The following is a 19,585-nucleotide window of genomic DNA, read 5'->3' on the forward strand; positions in this document are numbered from 1 at the left end:
GGGGGGGTGGTAGTTTTTGACACAGATAAGTACAACTCTAAGATGAGAGAACTCCTCAGCGTTAAGGAACACTATGCAAAATCAACATTTCAGGAACTGAGTAAACTCAAGATTGAGGTAACTCACCTCTTGAAAGAGGGTAAAGATAGGGGGGCCATAAGTGACAGCGAATACAATTTCCTTCTTAATCAACACCCAGTGACTCCAGCCATGTACGGTCTCCCCAAGATCCACAAAAATCTCATGGATCCACCAATGAGACCTATAATTAGTGGAATAGGTTCTATCTTGGAACCGTTAAGTCGGTATGTAGACTTTTTCCTGCAACCCATTGTAAAAAAACAAAGATCATATCTGAAGGATACCTCACATGCAATTTCGGTGTTTGAGGGCAGGGGCTTCAATAGGGTGACCCAGTTCTTGGTCACCCTTGACATTGAAGCCCTCTATACAAATATCCCCCAAAATGACACCATTAATGTTATATCGTCAATCTTGGAAACAGAGGACCTAAAAGGCGGGGAAAGTGACTTCATCATCTCATGTATCCACCTTATTTTAAAAAGAAACCTTATTCTATTTAGGGAAGATCTGTTCCTACAAATCAAGGGGACCAGCATGGGGGCCACATGTGCCCCGAGTCTGGCCTGCTTGTATGTGGGAAATTTTGAATTAAAACACATTTTTAATGAGGCCGCACCCTTTTTTGAAAACATCTCCTGCTGGCACCGCTATATAGCTGACATCCATTTTTATTTGGAGCGGTGCCAGCGAGGACTTAGTTTGTTTTCTAGAGTGGTTAAACTTGGGGGACCCCAATTTAAAATTTACAGGCCACCAAAGCAATTCCAGTGTAGAATTCCTTGATATAGTGATCAAAGACGAGGAGGGTATTTTAAAAGTTGAATTGTACACTAAACCAACTGATAAAAATACCCTCCTCCACTATTCGAGCAATCATCCGAAAGCACAGAGAGACAACGTGCCTTTCGGAGAATTCCTTAGACTTAGAAGAAATTGCTCGAATTTGGAAGATTTCTATAAACACTCAGAGAACACAAAAAGGAAACTGAAAGAAAGAGGCTATCCCAACAAATTAATTAAACACTCCCTTAAGCGAGCACGCTTCTATGACCGGGACAGTCTCTTAGATCAGAATAAAAGTAGAACCAATAATGATCTTGACAAGATAGTCTTCGTGACCCAATTCTCCCAGGCTAGCAACCAGATTAAGAACATCATTAACAGAAACTGGCGCATTTTAAAATACAACAGTGACAAACAATTAAACAAACCTCTATTTTCTTTTAGAAGAAATAAAACCCTTCGCAACTGTCTAGTACACACCTACAAACCTCCTGGGGAAACCCAACAAACTCTCACTGGAGGATTGGCTACAGGTAACTATACGTGTGGGACTTGTTCAATCTGCCCACACTGCATCTCAGAGACCTCCCTCGCTTACAATGACAAAACTTTAACTCCGAAAACATTCAACAACTGCAGAAGCCAGAATGTTGTTTATTTGTTAATTTGCCCATGCAACCTTGGTTACGTGGGTGAAACGAGTAGAGAACTCAGAGTGAGAGTTCTCGAGCACAAATCAGCTATTCGTACGAACAAATGTAATGCTCCTCTAACGGAACATTACAGACAGCACAATCACTCATGTGAGGATGTGCGCTGGTTTATTTTGGAGAAAATTAGAACCACCAGGCGCGGTGGGGACATTGACAAACTTAGGAAAACAAGAGAACAGTGGTATTTCTGCCATCTAAACACCATTGATAAAGGGCTCAATACCAGGGAGGACTGGACTAAATTTATCTAAAAAAATTCGTCCTAAAAATACTAACTATCCTCCCTAGTTGAATCACCATCAGCTCATTTTTGTCAGGTCCCCTATACATGGTATTCCAGAGACTTTGAGAAAATATAGCTTTATCTCTCATATAACCGCTAAAAATCAAATCTGGTGATAACAATGTCCTTTGTAGTAATGTTCCATGAAAGGATCGTATTTTGACATAATAACATGCGTATTTTCGTTGCGTAATGATTCGCATGGTTGAGCCGCTATTTAGAACCATTTCTGCGCTCTCCCAATCAGAATAGACTCACCCCGAGTCACGCTATGTAAATTTATGCTATCTAGTACTTCAATCGCGCTTAGCCACTATTTAGAATCATTTCTGCGCTCTCCCAATCAGAATAGACTTATCTCTAGTCACGCTATGTAAATTTATGCTATCCAGTACATCAATCGCGCTGAGCCAATCAGAAAGAGGAATCTCGAGCCAGGTTATGCAAATTGCAGGGCTCTTTTCCCTAAGCTCCCATTGGCTGATTATAATAACCAATGACAGGTTACCTCTGACAGTATAAGTACGGCAAATCGCTATCTGGTTTAGATCTAACGGAAACGACCAGAGAAGCGTGCAGCCGACAGAAGACAGAAAGGTAAGCTTTCAAGCCAGACAACATCCCGGCACCTCGTACCTTAGAGTTTAAGACTCCCTAGGATATTTATTAAACAATTTTCCTTTTCTTTTATTTTCTTGTCCCATATCTTACAGGGATTCATTACTTTCGTCCCTGTGGCATGACTCAGGCGCCTCTGGTCACATTCAACGCGATCGAATATAAAGCGTTATACCTCAAAGAAGTCGGGCATCACCTTGTTTATCTACATAACAGGTATAGAGATATATTACAAAGTACAGACCAGACAAACTGAAAAGCATACAGTGTAGGAAATAAAATATTGACCATAAGGCGTTGTATTGCAGGTCGACTCAATATCTTCACTAGAATAGCAGTCGCTTTTAATGAAGGCAGTAGGAACGCTTTCTGAAATCAAACTTGATCGGTTTCACTATAAGCTACAAACAAACCCAAGACAAGGTAAAATATACTAAACAAGCCAAATAGAATTCTGGAAGCACAAGTAAAATAAACTGTAACCACGATATAATAACAAGGTAATCTGTTCCTTATTCGTGTATACCATTTTGTGCATTCTCTTATTAGGGCTAGTTACAAAAATCAATGCCTGAAAATCCTTAATGAATAAACCACAGCCTAAGCAAGAACGCCCCCACAGTGGATGACCGCACCAATATTCTACACCACCATCCACATTATAGAGGTAAAATTTATACGTTTATGCACCTTTGGTATATGAAAAATCATCCTTTTTTTACCGTTGGTATAAACGGAGGCGAGAACTATTTATAAACTATAAGTTTAGGCAAATCCTCTTAGAAAACAAAGGGTATTCCGTGCATGTCCTTCTTCGGTTAGGCTGACCAAATTAGTAGCTCTGTCTTTTTTATAGTCCTGCCTGGATGTAGGGAAACATCAATATCCGTGGAATAAATTTTGGGTAATTCTTTATACCCCCACAGCCCCTAGTATACAAGATCCCTGGGCCTTCTCTTAATATTTGTAGTCTGTCCACAGAACCAGTTTAAAAGACAGATCTCTCATGTAAAAAGCTCATGTTAAATTTGGAAAATATACTATGACATGATTGTGTAGCCCCCTTATGTTGTCAAGAAATATGCAGCTAGTGATACAATGTATTGATTGAACCATTTATGCGAACAACATTGTCTGTATAAAAATGTTAAGTAGCTTGAATCAACAATGAGTCCACTGCACTTAGTGATACAATGTATGGATCGAACCACCCATGTGAACAACACAGTCCATATGAAAACGTTAAGTAGCTTGATCTAATAACGAGTCTATTGCCACGTTATTAATTTTACTGTGTATCTATTCTTTAGGAGAACTTGTAAAGCACGACAGAAATAGAATCTTTGTCTTGATAAAGGTGGATAAAATTGCAACCAACCACCGAAACGCGTCGACGCCCCAGTACAGTGTGATTCATGGTTCATACATCGCTGTTGACAGAATAATATTCAATCTGCACAACACCGTTGTTTCAAAAAAGAACATTATAACACATACCGTGTATTGCATAATTTTGTATGTTTCACTGTTGTTTCTGTCTTTCGGCAATATTGCTGGTCAATATTGTAAATGGATTGTTATTTTTATCATGTTTTAATTTGTGTTTAGCAGTCAATCTTGTTTTCTGCTTCTTTTAACCACATTGTATACAATAAAATTCAACACATTTTTTTTTTAACCTTTATTCAGTTGGTATAGTTATTACTGTTTCTTTAATATGATGTTTATGTGATTGACCTCATTCAAGGGAACTGTTCTTTTATATTGGTTTGTTAACCCTACTTCCCTTGATTTTAGTTAAGGGGTACCTCTCTTATCTTTAACCTATCATTGCACAACCTTTTGGTTGTAGAGGAGTTTCTCTCTCGTGATCCTCTTTTAAGGAAACCACATAAAATAATCAATATATATAAAAACAAAACAGCGTTTGTCCAACATGGAGAAATTGAAAACTTTTGGCTTCTCCGATGATAAATACACTAGACTTATGAACTTAGACCCCAAAATTGGTAGTTCTAAAGGGTTACACAACTCGAGTCATGAGCAATTAATAAAAATACTCAATTCAAAAAAGAAGCTTATCAGAACCGAGCTTCACGCAGAGTTCTTGATCAACTACCTCAAAGAGGGAGTTATCCCAATAGGGTTACAAGTTCGTAATGAACCTGGGTTATTTACGGAATGTCCAAAGTTTATAGAAACCTGGACTTTGATAGCCAATCGATGCAGTCGAAATTGGCTGATTTTAATTATAGAAACTGCCCAAGAATTGATTGAGCTAGAGAAAGAGGAAATAGACAAACTTGAGGGGACTCTTAAACAATCCCCCGCCCTGGAAGACGCCAAAAAGAAACTTGAGGAGATAAACCTTGATGCAGAGGGATATAGAGACTATCTCTTTAATAAAAAACTAAAAAAATTCAGAAAAGACGTAGATAAATACACCATAGAGGGGGTATATCCATATACCCACAAAGATTACTTCTCAAATAAAAATGAAACTAGATGGGAAAGACCATACAAACAGAAACCTGTCTATTCCAGAAACAACAACAAGAGAATTACATTCTCAGAATCCTCAGGATCAAGTGGGGAAGATGAGCTTGATAGACCCCAAGATGATAGGACAAGCTCCAATCATGAACGAGAGCCTTTTTTAGACAGGCGCCCAAATCGGGGGCAAAGAAATTTCAGGGGATACAATCGCCCAGACAATCAGAGAAGGCATCAACCTCTAAACAACTCGAGGGAGTACATAGCTACCAGGAGCACCCAATATTGGAGGTAGGGAAATTCCCTATTATAAATCTCTCCAAGAGAACACTTAGTACTATAGAACAAACAGTTCTTCAGAAAGGGTTTAGTTTTGCCCCAACCAATGCTCCATCCAAATTCAATATAGAAAGTGATCTTAAATCCTTTTTCAGAAAAATACGTCTTAATCGGTTTTTTGAAAACCGAGACTATAATCCCCCTCCAAGTGTAACAGGGCTCAAACCAAAATCCACCTTCTTTCCCAGCATACATCAAGTTGATAAAAATGTGGAAGTTTTTGAGAGGGTAGTGGAGATCGAAATAAAAAATCTTCTGTCTAAACAAATGTTAGGCCATAACAATTTCTCAAAAGACCAGAGAAATGCCCTAACCAACTTGCAGAACAATGTTGATCTAACTATCAAACCCGCCGACAAAGGCGGGGGGGTGGTAGTTTTTGACACAGATAAGTACAACTCTAAGATGAGAGAACTCCTCAGCGTTAAGGAACACTATGCAAAATCAAAATTTCAGGAACTGAGTAAACTCAAGATTGATGTAACTCACCTCTTGACAGAGGGTAAAGATAGGGGGGCCATAAGTGACAGCGAATACAATTTCCTTCTTAATCAACACCCAGTGACTCCAGCCATGTACGGTCTCCCCAAGATCCACAAAAATCTCATGGATCCACCAATGAGACCTATAATTAGTGGAATAGGTTCTATCTTGGAACCGTTAACTCGGTATGTAGACTTTTTCCTGCAACCCATTGTAAAAAAACAAAGATCATATCTGAAGGATACCTCACACGCAATTTCGGTGTTTGAGGGCAGGGGCTTCAATAGGGTGACCCAGTTCTTAGTCACCCTTGACATTGAAGCCCTCTATATAAATATCCCCCAAAATGACACCATTAATGTTATATCCTCAATCTTGGAAACAGAGGACCTAAAAGGCGGGGAAAGTAACTTCATCATGTCATGTATCCACCTTATTTTAAAAAGAAACCTTATTCTATTTAGGGAAGATCTGTTCCTACAAATCAAGGGGACCAGCATGGGGGCCACATGTGCCCCGAGTCTGGCCTGCTTGTATGTGGGAAATTTTGAATTAAAACACATTTTTAATGAGGCCGCACCCTTTTTTGAAAACATCTCCTGCTGGCACCGCTATATAGATGACATCATTTTTATTTGGAGCGGTGCCAGCGAGGACTTAGTTTGTTTTCTAGAGTGGTTAAACCTGGGGGACCCCAATTTAAAATTTACAGGCCACCAAAGCAATTCCAGTGTAGAATTCCTTGATATAGTGATCAAAGACGAGGAGGGTATTTTAAAAGTTGAATTGTACACTAAACCAACTGATAAAAATACCCTCCTCCACTATTCGAGCAATCATCCGAAAGCACAGAGAGACAACGTGCCTTTCGGAGAATTCCTTAGACTTAGAAGAAATTGCTCGAATTTGGAAGATTTCTATAAACACTCAGAGAACACAAAAAGGAAACTGAAAGAAAGAGGCTATCCCAACAAATTAATTAAACACTCCCTTAAGCGAGCACGCTTCTATGACCGGGACAGTCTATTAGATCAGAATAAAAGTAGAACCAATAATGATCTTGACAAGATAGTCTTCGTGACCCAATTCTCCCAGGCTAGCAACCAGATTAAGAACATCATTAACAGAAACTGGCGCATTTTAAAATACAACAGGGACAAACAATTAAACAAACCTCTATTTTCTTTTAGAAGAAATAAAACCCTTCGCAACTGTCTAGTACACACCTACAAACCTCCTGGGGAAACCCAACAAACTCTCACTGGAGGATTGGCTACAGGTAACTATACGTGTGGGACTTGTTCAATCTGCCCACACTGCATCTCAGAGACCTCCCTCACTTACAATGACAAAACTTTAACTCCGAAAACATTCAACAACTGCAGAAGCCAGAATGTTGCTTATTTGTTAATTTGCCCATGCAACCTTGGTTATGTGGGTGAAACGAGTAGAGAACTCAGAGTGAGAGTTCTCGAGCACAAATCAGCTATTCGTACGAACAAATGTAATGCTCCTCTAACGGAACATTACAGACAGCACAATCACTCATGTGAGGATGTGCGCTGGTTTATTTTGGAGACAATTAGAACCACCAGGCGCGGTGGGGACATTGACAAACTTAGGAAAACAAGAGAACAATGGTATTTCTGCCATCTAAACACCATTGATAAAGGGCTCAATACCAGGGAGGACTGGACTAAATGTATCTAAAAAAACCGTCCTAAAAATACTAACTATCCTCCCTAGTTGAATCACCATCAGCTCATTTTTGTCAGGTCCCCTATACATGGTATTCCAGAGACTTTGAGAAAATATAGCTTTATCTCTCATATAACCGCTAAAAATCAAATCTGGTGATAACAATGTCCTTTGTAGTAATCTTCCATGAAAGGATCGTATTTTGACATAATAACATGCGTATTTTCGTTGCGTAATGATTCGCATGGTTGAGCCGCTATTTAGAACCATTTCTGCGCTCTCCCAATCAGAATAGACTCACCCCGAGTCACGCTATGTAAATTTATGCTATCTAGTACTTCAATCGCGCTTAGCCACTATTTAGAATCATTTCTGCGCTCTCCCAATCAGAATAGACTTATCTCTAGTCACGCTATGTAAATTTATGCTATCCAGTACTTCAATCGCGCTGAGCCAATCAGAAAGAGGAATCTCGAGCCAGGTTATGCAAATTGCAGGGCTCTTTTCCCTAAGCTCCCATTGGCTGATTATAATAACCAATGACAGGTTACCTCTGACAGTATAAGTACGGCGAATCGCTATCTGGTTTAGATCTAACGGAAACGACCAGAGAAGCGTGCAGCCGACAGAAGACAGAAAGGTAAGCTTTCAAGCCAGACAACATCCCGGCACCTCGTACCTTAGAGTTTAAGACTCCCTAGGATATTTATTAAACAATTTTCCTTTTCTTTTATTTTCTTGTCCCATATCTTACAGGGATTCATTACTTTCGTCCCTGTGGCATGACTCAGGCGCCTCTGGTCACCTTCAACGCGATCGAATATAAAGCGTTATACCTCAAAGAAGTCGGGCATCACCTTGTTTATCTACATAACAGGTATAGAGATATATTACAAAGTACAGACCAGACAAACTGAAAAGCATACAGTGTAGGAAATAAAATATTGACCATAAGGCGTTGTATTGCAGGTCGACTCAATATCTTCACTAGAATAGCAGTCGCTTTTAATGAAGGCAGAAGGAACGCTTTCTGAAATCAAACTTGATCGGTTTCACTATAAGCTACAAACAAACCCAAGACAAGGTAAAATATACTAAACAAGCCAAATAGAATTCTGGAAGCACAAGTAAAATAAACTGTAACCACGATATAATAACAAGGTAATCTGTTCCTTATTCGTGTATACCATTTTGTGCATTCTCTTATTAGGGCTAGTTACAAAAATCAATGCCTGAAAATCCTTTATGAATAAACCACAGCCTAAGCAAGAACGCCCCCACAGTGGATGACCGCACCAATATTCTACACCACCATCCACATTATAGAGGTAAAATGTATACGTTTATGCACCTTTGGTATTTGAAAAATCATCCTTTTTTTACCGTTGGTATAAACGGAGGCGAGAACTATTTATAAACTATAAGTTTAGGCAAATCCTCTTAGAAAACAAAGGGTATTCCGTACATGTCCTTCTTCGGTTAGGCTAACCAAATTAATAGCTCTGTCTTTTTTATAGTCGTGCCTGGATGTAGGGTAACATCAATATCCGTGGAATAAATTTTGGGTAATTCTTTATACCCCCACAGCCCCTAGTATACAAGATCCCTGGGCCTTCTCTTAATATTTGTAGTCTGTCCACAGAACCAGTTTAAAAGACAGATCTCTCATGTAAAAAGCTCATGTTAAATTTGGAAAATATACTATGACATGATTGTGTAGCCCCCTTATGTTGTCAAGAAATATGCAGCTAGTGATACAATGTATTGATTGAACCATTTATGCGAACAACATTGTCTGTATAAAAATGTTAAGTAGCCTGAATCAACAATGAGTCCACTGCACTTAGTGATACAATGTATGGATCGAACCACCCATGTGAACAACACAGTCCATATGAAAACGTTAAGTAGCTTGATCTAATAACGAGTCTATTGCCACGTTATTAATTTTACTGTGTATCTATTCTTTAGGAGAACTTGTAAAGCACGACAGAAATAGAATCTTTGTCTTGATAAAGATGGATAAAATTGCAACCAACCACCGAAACGCGTCGACGCCCCAGTACAGTGTGATTCATGGTTCATACATCGCTGTTGACAGAATAATATTCAATCTGCACAACACCGTTGTTTCAAAAAAGAACATTAGAACACATACCGTGTATTGCATAATTTGTATGTTTCACTGTTGTTTCTGTCTTTCGGCAATATTGCTGGTCAATATTGTAAATGGATTGTTATTTTTATCATGTTTTAATTTGTGTTTAGCAGTCAATCTTGTTTTCTGCTTCTTTTAACCACATTGTATACAATAAAATTCAACAATTTTTTTTTAACCTTTATTCAGTTGGTATAGTTATTACTGTTTCTTTAATATGATGTTTATGTGATTGACCTCATTCAAGGGAACTGTTCTTTTATATTGGTATGTAAAAAGTAGGACAGGTGGGTTTAAGTTGTACGTGCCCTGGCAGTGAAAAACTGCTAAAGTCATTTCTCACTGTTGCAAAGCTATCTCTCCCATAGACTAACACTGTATTACCTTATTACACTTAATAAGTGATAACTTCAATTTGGGACCAGTTTGAGAAATACCATTTTCACTCAAATGAAATGTAATTTAAAAACATCTTCAATGGTGAAGTCAGATTTTGAGTTACTATTCTGGATATACCACTTTTAGAAAGATGGCATTTTCTGCGCCATATAAAATATACCTTTCTGCCTGTCTAGTGTCAAATGACTGTGAATGGCTCTCTTGTTGTCGGTTGAGTATTGCTTTAAGACACAGAGACAAAGGTAGTCTAGCCATGGAAGTAGAGGTTGTTCCTAAAAGGACCTTCGTTTGTTGCGAGAGCTGTGCCTGGTTTTGGTCTTCACCTGTCCCTGAGAATGCTGGAATCCCTCTTCACCTGCTCTGGGTCCCCGCTGCATGCCTCTTGCCTCCCGCTGCTACACTCGAATTACAGCACCGAGTGGCCGCCGAGTGGAGGGGGGGGCCTCTGCAGCGAGGGGACTTCACCTACCAACAGCCTTTGCGGGCGGAGCCGCACCTGGGGAGCATCGCGCCAAGCGGCGCATAAATTACCGCACTACCTCCGGTGGAGTGGGCGACCTTCGTTTGTTGCGAGAGCTGTGCCTGGTTTTGGTCTTCACCTGTCCCTGAGAACGCTGGAATCCCTCTTCACCTGCTCTGGGTCCCCGCTGCATGCCTCTTGTCTTCCGCTGCTACACTCGAATTACAGCACCGAGTGGCCACCGAGTGGAGGGGGGGCCTCTGCAGCGAGGGGACTTCACCTACCAACAGCCTTTGCGGGCGGAGCCGCACCTGGGGAGCATCGCGCCAAGCGGCGCATAAATTACCGCACTACCTCCGGTGGAGTGGGCGACCTTCGTTTATTGCGAGAGCTGTGCCTGGTTTTGGTCTTCACCTATCCCTGAGAACGCTGGAATCCCTCTTCACCTGCTCTGGGTCCCCGCTGCATGCCTCTTGCCTCCCGCTGCTACACTCGAATTACAGCACCGAGTGGCTGCCGAGTGGAGGGGGGGGCCTCTGCAGCGAGGGGACTTCACCTACCAACAGCCTTTGCGGGCGGAGCCGCACCTGGGGAGCATCGCACCAAGCGGCACATAAATTACCGCACTACTTCCCGCGTCGCGGGATCGCGCGCGGGATTAGCCGGGCTAAGCCCAGGCAAAGGGCGGGCCCTCTACGGCCCTCCGAGGCCTGTAGTGGCCGGGACGGGCCACCCCCTTAAGTTCTTCGGTTGGGTTCCCGACGTCAAGTAACATTAAGATTTCACGGAGGGCAGATAATCATATATTGAACAAGGATGACCAAGGCACAGAAAACCCCGATGGCAACAAGATCTACCACCAGACTAAAAACTGTGAGTACACCACTACCCACTATAACTGCCATCGACATCATGTTGCAAAAAACCATTAACGTAGTGGCCAACTCCATTCAGGATACCGAGAGACGACTATCTCTGACACCAGACCTGTGTTTTCCGAACTTGTCTTTGCACACCATAAACAACACGCACAATATGGATGATACCCTTAACTCACAGGAATCTCTATTGATGCAATCTTTTTCAGACCGACCGAGGTCGCATGTCAAGGATAGTATGCCAAAATCCTGTTTCACTGGTCCTACAGCGAATACACTGGAGAGTAGTCCCACGCTTTTAACTAATTGTGGAAACAATATAATTTGTGTACAAACATCGTCTCAAGATCCCAAAGCTCAATTAATCGAGAGCCACACTTCGGTAATCCACCTGCCAGAAACTCAAACTCTCAATCAGGCCAGGAACTCTAAGAACATCAAGAAAAAACGTAAAATTAAACACCGCATGAAAAAAATCCATCTTCTATCAGACAAACCGAAACGCTCAATAAGAGATATGTGGCAAAAACTAACTCAGAGGATACCCACTGAACTCACTCCCACGGGGTCTCCTCTGTCTATCTCCCAGGTCTCAGATGTATCCAGAAATAATAAAAACAATTTGGAGAGGATCCAGGTCAATGAGCAGACAGGGCATATAGTTAAGACAGCTACTATTAAAACTCCCTCAATGAGTGAGATCGAAAGTTTGGTTAAATCTCTCTTACAACCTATCAGTCAACAGATTGCCAATATCGAGAAGGCTCTAAGCAAATTCGAGAGAGCGCAAAATGAAATATCGTCTAGCATCCTCAAATTGCTAAAAATGCCGAATACAAGTCCTATGACTGTAGTTCCGTCCAAAACTAACACGCAAGTAATACATATCCATGAGGATGAAGACATTAGTGAATGGGCTACGGAGGTTCTTCCTTCAGAGGCAATTCTGACCTCTGTTGACACACCAAGACACCCCACTATACCAATAGTGAATGCCTCTACTAAAGCAACTAGGGTGCCGCAGCCCAGATCGACCCCGACACGAATACCTACCCATTTAAATCTACCACCTGAGTCCAACCCCTATACAATAGTTATGATTGGGGTACCTAAAATGGTGGAAAATAGGGGGGAATCCTATGTAGAATTAAAAAACAAGGTGATGCAATGGCTAACCACCCACAGGCCACTTCCCCTCAACATAATAGGAACTATTTCCCAAGTGAAGCGAGTAGACTGGGTGGGCACACGCTTCAAATCCACAGAGGGTGACTGTATTGTGGTCACTTTTAAAAGTAAAGGAGCGGCGAAATTTATTGTAAATTGGAGGAACTCTGCAACAAATAGCCTGATTCGAACAATGGGCCTAAGCTACTTCTACCCCCACTATTCAGACGGCCATAGAAATAATAATAAACACTATTATGGCCAAGAAGGGCTTCCTGTCCCGCAACTTTACCCTCAATTTCAGCCCAACCCCTCTGAGTTAAATCAAAGGATGCCTACAGACCCTGATATATATACTAATGCCCACCCATGGGAAGGCAGAACACACAGCCACCTACCCCAAATAATACCTGAGAGACCAGGAACTATCCAATACTCACAGTCACGAGATTACAGATATTTTAACTCGCCCTATAATCACCATATTGGGTTCCCAACCTCAAATAGGTACGACACTCTATACCCTTATGATAATCTGGATGAGGTGGATTGACTGTCATTTATCCCATTCTCTGATCCCTCATTTGTCCAGTCAGATACCCAAGTTTACTCTAACATAATATGCAAGGACAATCCCGTAATAACATCTGACCTCTCAGGTGTTAGTGTACCCAATACAGTAACAACGGCGATAACACTCTCCCCAGAGAGTCTTCCCATAGATTACGCTTCTATTCCTTCCACACCTGAAGCAAGTAGTTCTCTTACCTCTACAGTCCTTCATCCCTTATTCACAACTAGAAGCCAATCGATTGACACAGTAAGTTATGCTATCTCAAAACTGCAGCCTATAACTAATACGATCACAGAGCCTGTGATAGATCTCAACGAGATCCACTCCATCAAAATCCTGTCATGGAACATCGCAGGTCTAGCAGCTAAAGTAACCGACCCGTTGTGGGTAACTTTGGTCAGAAATTATACCATACTGTGCTTCCAGGAGACCTGGCTCGTAGATAACAGCATCTTTATCGAGGGATACCAAAGCTTCTTTGTCCATGCATCTCCCTCATCTAGTGGAAGGGCAAAGGGAGGCCTAGCAATATTCATCAGTCTGTCCCTTCTATCTCAGACAAAAAACATACAGCAGGACAGCAGGAACATTCAGATATTGGAGCTCAGGAAGGGCAATAAAACTTTAGCTCTGGTTAACTTTTACAACTCTGTTACATCACCAGGAGAATGTAATATCATTAAACTCCAAAACTATCTCTACGATAATTCAGCAAAGTTGCCTCGGGATAAAATAATCGTCGGCGATTTTAACACACATATCTGTGGCGACCCATCTACGACATCTTTGGGTTCTTTGGGTTGTGGAAATAGGCCAGGCCCTCACTTTGAACACTGCCCCCGGGGAACAAACATGAACACTTTAACAGATGTCTTAAACCTGTGCATCGCCCTGTCTCTGAAAGATGATTCATATATCTTTAAAACACCAACTTACAAAGGCTCAGAGTCAGGCTCTTATATAGATCACATGCTCCTCTCAGCAGAGGTGACAAACCTGGTCTTAAACTTTAACATACTTGAAAGCACTTACAGTGACCACAACCCACTTTCACTTGACCTCCAATGCGGCCCTTTTGTACTCCGGAAAAACCATAAAGACCCTGGAGTTTTAAAAAAAGTTAACAAAAATCGCCGCCTGAAATGGTCCACGATAAACAGCGATACTTTGCAAGAGTCTGTTATAAAGAGTTGTGACCATTAACTCAATCTTTGTGTCTCCAATATCACACCTCCTGAATCCATCTTATCTGCCTTTGCCGTGATCACAAAAAGAATTGATCAACTGCTCTCTGTGTCGACAAAAGGATCTATTGCACTACAACCACGATGGTTTGATCACACTTGCTCACTATCCAGTCGAAAACTGAAAACTGCCCTTAAAAACAAACCGAGAAATCGTGCACTTATTAAAGCATTACGTTCTGAATACAAAATAGCCCTGGCATCCCGGAAAAAATTAATAAAGAGGAATATTTGGGAGTCTTTACTTGATCCCTCAATCTTAGGAAACAGCGCGAAGTTCTGGAGCATAATTAACAAGCCACTGTTTGACGATCCTAATGCTACCAACCTCGGAACTGTTATACCTGAGAACGAATGGATCTCCCATTTCAGCTCAATCTTTAAGAGCGACGTCCCACAAACAACACAAGTTCTTAAATCGTCTGAAGGTGCACCATTGCACTTTACAGTCAAGGAAGTTGAAAAAGGGATCCGTGGTCTAACCAGTAACAAGGCCCCGGGCCCGGATGGCCTTCCCCCGGACTTATTCAAATCAAATATACCCTTTTGGGCTCCAATTTTTACAGCGGTTGTTAACGCTGGGGCCGCAACAGGGGTTCCAAAGGCCTGGGGAGCCTCCACCATTGTTCCTGTATACAAAAAGGGTGACCGAACTAACGCAGCGTGCTACAGACCAATCTCCCTGATAAATTCAGTCGCCAAAGTAGTGGGAGGGATCCTTTTAAACAGGTTGTCCACATGGGCCAAAAACAACAACATAATGGCTCCCGCTCAATATGGCTTCAGACACGGGCACTCAACAACAACTCAATGCCTGAATTTATATCTAATCAGTGGCAAGTACACCCTGGCCCGCAATGGAACACTATACATGGCCTTCATGGACCTTTCATCGGCCTTTGATTGCGTTGACAGAAGTAAACTTTGGGACGTTTTAATGAATATGGGAGTGGAAACTAACTTGATTAATTTTCTGGCTAATCTCCACAATGATACACGTGCAAATGTTCGCTACACCAAAGACCTGAAGGTAACTAGTGATTTTAAAATCAATCGGGGGGTTAGGCAGGGCTGTATTTTAGCACCTTTTCTTTTTAATTTATATATAAACGGTCTTGAGGAGCATCTTTTAACAACTGACACGGACTACCCCTATATAGGAAGAAAGGGCGTTCCTGTTCTGCTTTACGCAGATGACGCCGTTCTTATCTCCAAAACTGCACTTGGCCTTCAAAAACTACTAGATTCCTTTCTTCAATTTATGAATTTGCGGGGCCTGAGTATCAACAACTCAAAATCATTTGTTATGAAGATAGGTTCTGGAACCAAAAAGTCCTACCCATTTTCCATCAATGGGGAAAAAATACCAACAACCAAAACCTTCTCATACCTTGGAGTACTGTTTGACTCTAATCTTGCATGGGGACCCGCAATAAAGAAAAAGAAAGACGAACTAATAAGGACCAATGCAGGAATAACGGACTTTGCGTGAAAAATGTGCAACACACCAGTGGTTGCCCTGATGAAACTATACCAAGCAAAAAGTATCGCAGTAGCCTGTTACGGAAGCGAACTCTGGGGTTTTGCCCCTGTGGGCGTCCTTACAACTACCGAAAATAACTTTTTTAAACAGGTCCTGTGCCTACCAAAGTGTACTGCTAACTTTTCCTTTCATGAAGAACTGGGAATGCCATACATAGGGGATAAGATTGCTGTAAACCCCTTGCTTTGTTGGCTTAAATGTTGGCTGAACGAAGAAATACCATTAACTCATAACATCCTCCTCGAAGTACTAACCTGGGAAGGGAAACTCAAGATACCCTGGCTAAAATACATAAGAAACTGCCTTCAAGATCTGGGCAGGCTGGATCTCTTTTTAACACCTCAGAAAGTATCCAAGAATGATGTAATATACGTAAAGGACACTTTCTTGTTGAATCGCCAGTTTACCAGGGAAGAAATTGAATTGAAAAAGGATAGTGTTAAGAGTCACATCTTAATTAAGACAAGCTTACAAATTGAACCATACCTATCCTGGCCAACCTCCAGGTATGAACGCTTCTTGATGAGTAGACTTCGTTTCGGTTTATTCCACCTGATGTTAGCCGTACCGAGTGGAGCCCACAGAGGGACAGTGTTGCCACCTTGCGGCTGCGACAACAAGTCTCCGCAAGACATGGCACACTTTTTATTTATATGCTCTTATTACGAGACTCCGCGGAAAATGTTTTTAAAACCCTTGCTTAAAAAATTGAACTTTGTGCAAATAATGCCAGCACTTTTACATCTTCAAATGCTGCACAGTGAATGAATGAATGAATGAATGAATGAATGAATGAATGAATGAATGAATGAATGATTACACATTTCTATAGCGCATGGTTACCCTAAGGCATCCCAGCGCTTAAGTGCATCCCAGTGACTGCACTCCGTTTATATATAACTTTTTAAAAACAGCCCTGAAATTCAGAAAAAGTATGGAAGGCTGACCCTAACTGAATTATATCACCCCCCAATTAAGTATCTTCTAAAACCTATATATACATTTGACCGTGATATCATATATTCTCTTTATGATTATCTGACGTATTGATTTTTTTTAACCATGTTATGTACATATATGTATTTTAATGAACTTTTATGACTGTATTTCACGCAGTCGAATAAAGAATTTTGATGATGATGATGACTGTGAATGGCTCTCTTGTTGTCGGTTGAGTATTGCTTTAAGACACAGAGACAAAGGTAGTCTAGCCATGGAAGTAGAGGTTGTTCCTAAAAGGACCTTTACCTGCAGCACAATCACAGGAACCTGATACCAGGACTTCTCTTGCTTTGTCATCTTAGACAGTTTGGAGCCAAACCCAGGGGAACGGGAAGAACGGACCAGAACCAGTTTTGGCAGCAGGCCAAGTAATTCACCCACACAAAGGCTGGCACCAGGTGTAGACGTGGCACCTTCAGAATCAGAACCTCTCATCAGAACAATCCTGGATCTGTGGAAGAGTTGAAGAAGGACTCCCCTGATGTCAGAAGAAGCAAGATTGGACCTGCTAGCCTTGAACCTAGACTCCCCCAGAAATGGCTCTAAGTGTGAGATGCTGACCTCCAGTTTGAGCCACAGGGACACTACAAACTTCCAGAGGCCTCTCTGCGACTGCCCAGCTGACCAGTACCAAACTGGGCCTTACTGGACCTGCCTGAGTCCTGCTGCTTGCCTCTGCTGGAGAGAGTACTGATCCCCAAGAGGTGCCCCCTGGCCCTGGACCCACGGCTGGCATCGGGGTGTACTCCTCCTGAAGAAAAGGTGAATCTGCTGAAGTTTTGGGCGACCGCAAAGTGACTTCTTTGTGCTGAGAATTGGCCTACCACTATGACCTCCAACAGGAGACTCCAGCGGGACCTGTCGACCTCCTCTTCATTCAAACGCAACCATATGATTGCCAATGCAAAGCTCTAGTTACGACCAGTTCTTTGTCTGACCGAAGCGACCGCCTGCGTCATCTGACCTCCTCCTCACGCAGACAACAACCTTCTCATGGCCCCTGCAAGCGCAAACAGCAGCTTCTTGCACAGACTTAAGAAGGTAACTCTTCAGAGGGACAAAGCTGGTCCCTATATCCGATGTGTGCTTCATTGAAGCGAGCCAGAACTTGTGACTTTCAGTCATTCCAGCGTTCCCAGATAACTGCATGTTGCAATTTGTGCTTTTTAGCTCTATTTTCACCTAAAACTTTAAAATCTCACATTTTTGTTGTTTTGATAATTGTATTTATTTTTTATCAGTCTATTACTTTACGCTTTACCACTAGGTTAAGCCTAACTGCTTTTGGGCCATGCCTTTATCATATCAGTGGAGCCTACACCCATCTTAACTACTAACCACATTTCTTAAAGGTCCATTGTGCTAAACTTGATTGATGCACACATACATTGGATTTTTTCTATTTACGTTTCGAAAATTAACTCAATCCAACATGTATGATGAAGAAAATGCACAGCCTGCCATATTTAAAGAGGCATACTATTGCATGTTGATGATGTAATTTATAATGAATAAATTCCTGTAGACGTAGGTATCCTTAAGATGGTGTTTATTAGTTATAATTAGGTAAAAGGAAGAAATAGGAGTAATGAATCAGTCCCCACCGGGAGCAACATCCAGCTGCTCAGCCCACTCAATCAAACTGACCACACATTCAAATCATGCACACAGTAACATTCCAATGACATCATACATACTCAGGCTGAGCAGCAGGGAATAATATGATCAGGATGCAACACATCTCCCTCTTTTATAACAATGAAAATAAAAGAGAGAAAGTGAAATTAATTATAATATGTCCTGATGGTGGTAAAATCAGGATTACTAATTAGCAATACATAGAGAATGAATAACTGTGAAATTATATCATATCAGGATTACTAATTAGCAGTACATATAAATAAATAACTGTGAAATTATTTCATGAATTTAGTAATCAACAATTAGATGACTAATTATAAGTAATATCATGAAATAATATTATATCATTACGAAAGATGAATATTGGAATGATATCTTCTCATATAATACCAGAGAGTAATCATATACAACCATTCCTCATTACAAATAAAAATCCAACTTATTACTAATCACGGCAATTGGCCAGACTGTCATGAACAGCAACAAAAGGGAAATAAATTAAACAAGGTGACGTCCCTATAGAATAACATTTTTAGGACGTAGGAGTTATCACGTTATTCAAACACTTTTATATAAAGTATAATGAAAATTACGCATAACACCTAATGCATGGGTATATGGTTTTCTAACAACTCTCTGTAATTGAACACCTCTTATTGAAAAGAGCACTTGTGTGGTTCAACAATAAAAACGAGAATAATTTTAACTGAGGACTCTGTTGCCTCATATAATAAACATAACTGAGGAAAATGGAGCATCTCAATCCATGAGCACGTATGTGGTTCCGTAACATATGTATCATATAATTCCAATTGGAGAACTAAACTTCTGTAAATATAGGAGCACCTCAATCTATGAGCACTTATGTGGCTCCACAATAAAATTTTATACACATTGAACTCCTCAATGTTTAAGCAATATATGTAGACTTTGCACTATTTTGTAGTAAATTGTGAACTCCTCTATTTTTTATAATAGAGCACTTTTATTTAAGTGGTTCATCAATAAATTTCAATAACTTGCAG

This window comes from Lissotriton helveticus, chromosome 11 (assembly GCF_964261635.1).
Source record: "Lissotriton helveticus chromosome 11, aLisHel1.1, whole genome shotgun sequence".
Taxonomy (NCBI): Eukaryota; Metazoa; Chordata; class Amphibia; order Caudata; family Salamandridae; genus Lissotriton; species Lissotriton helveticus.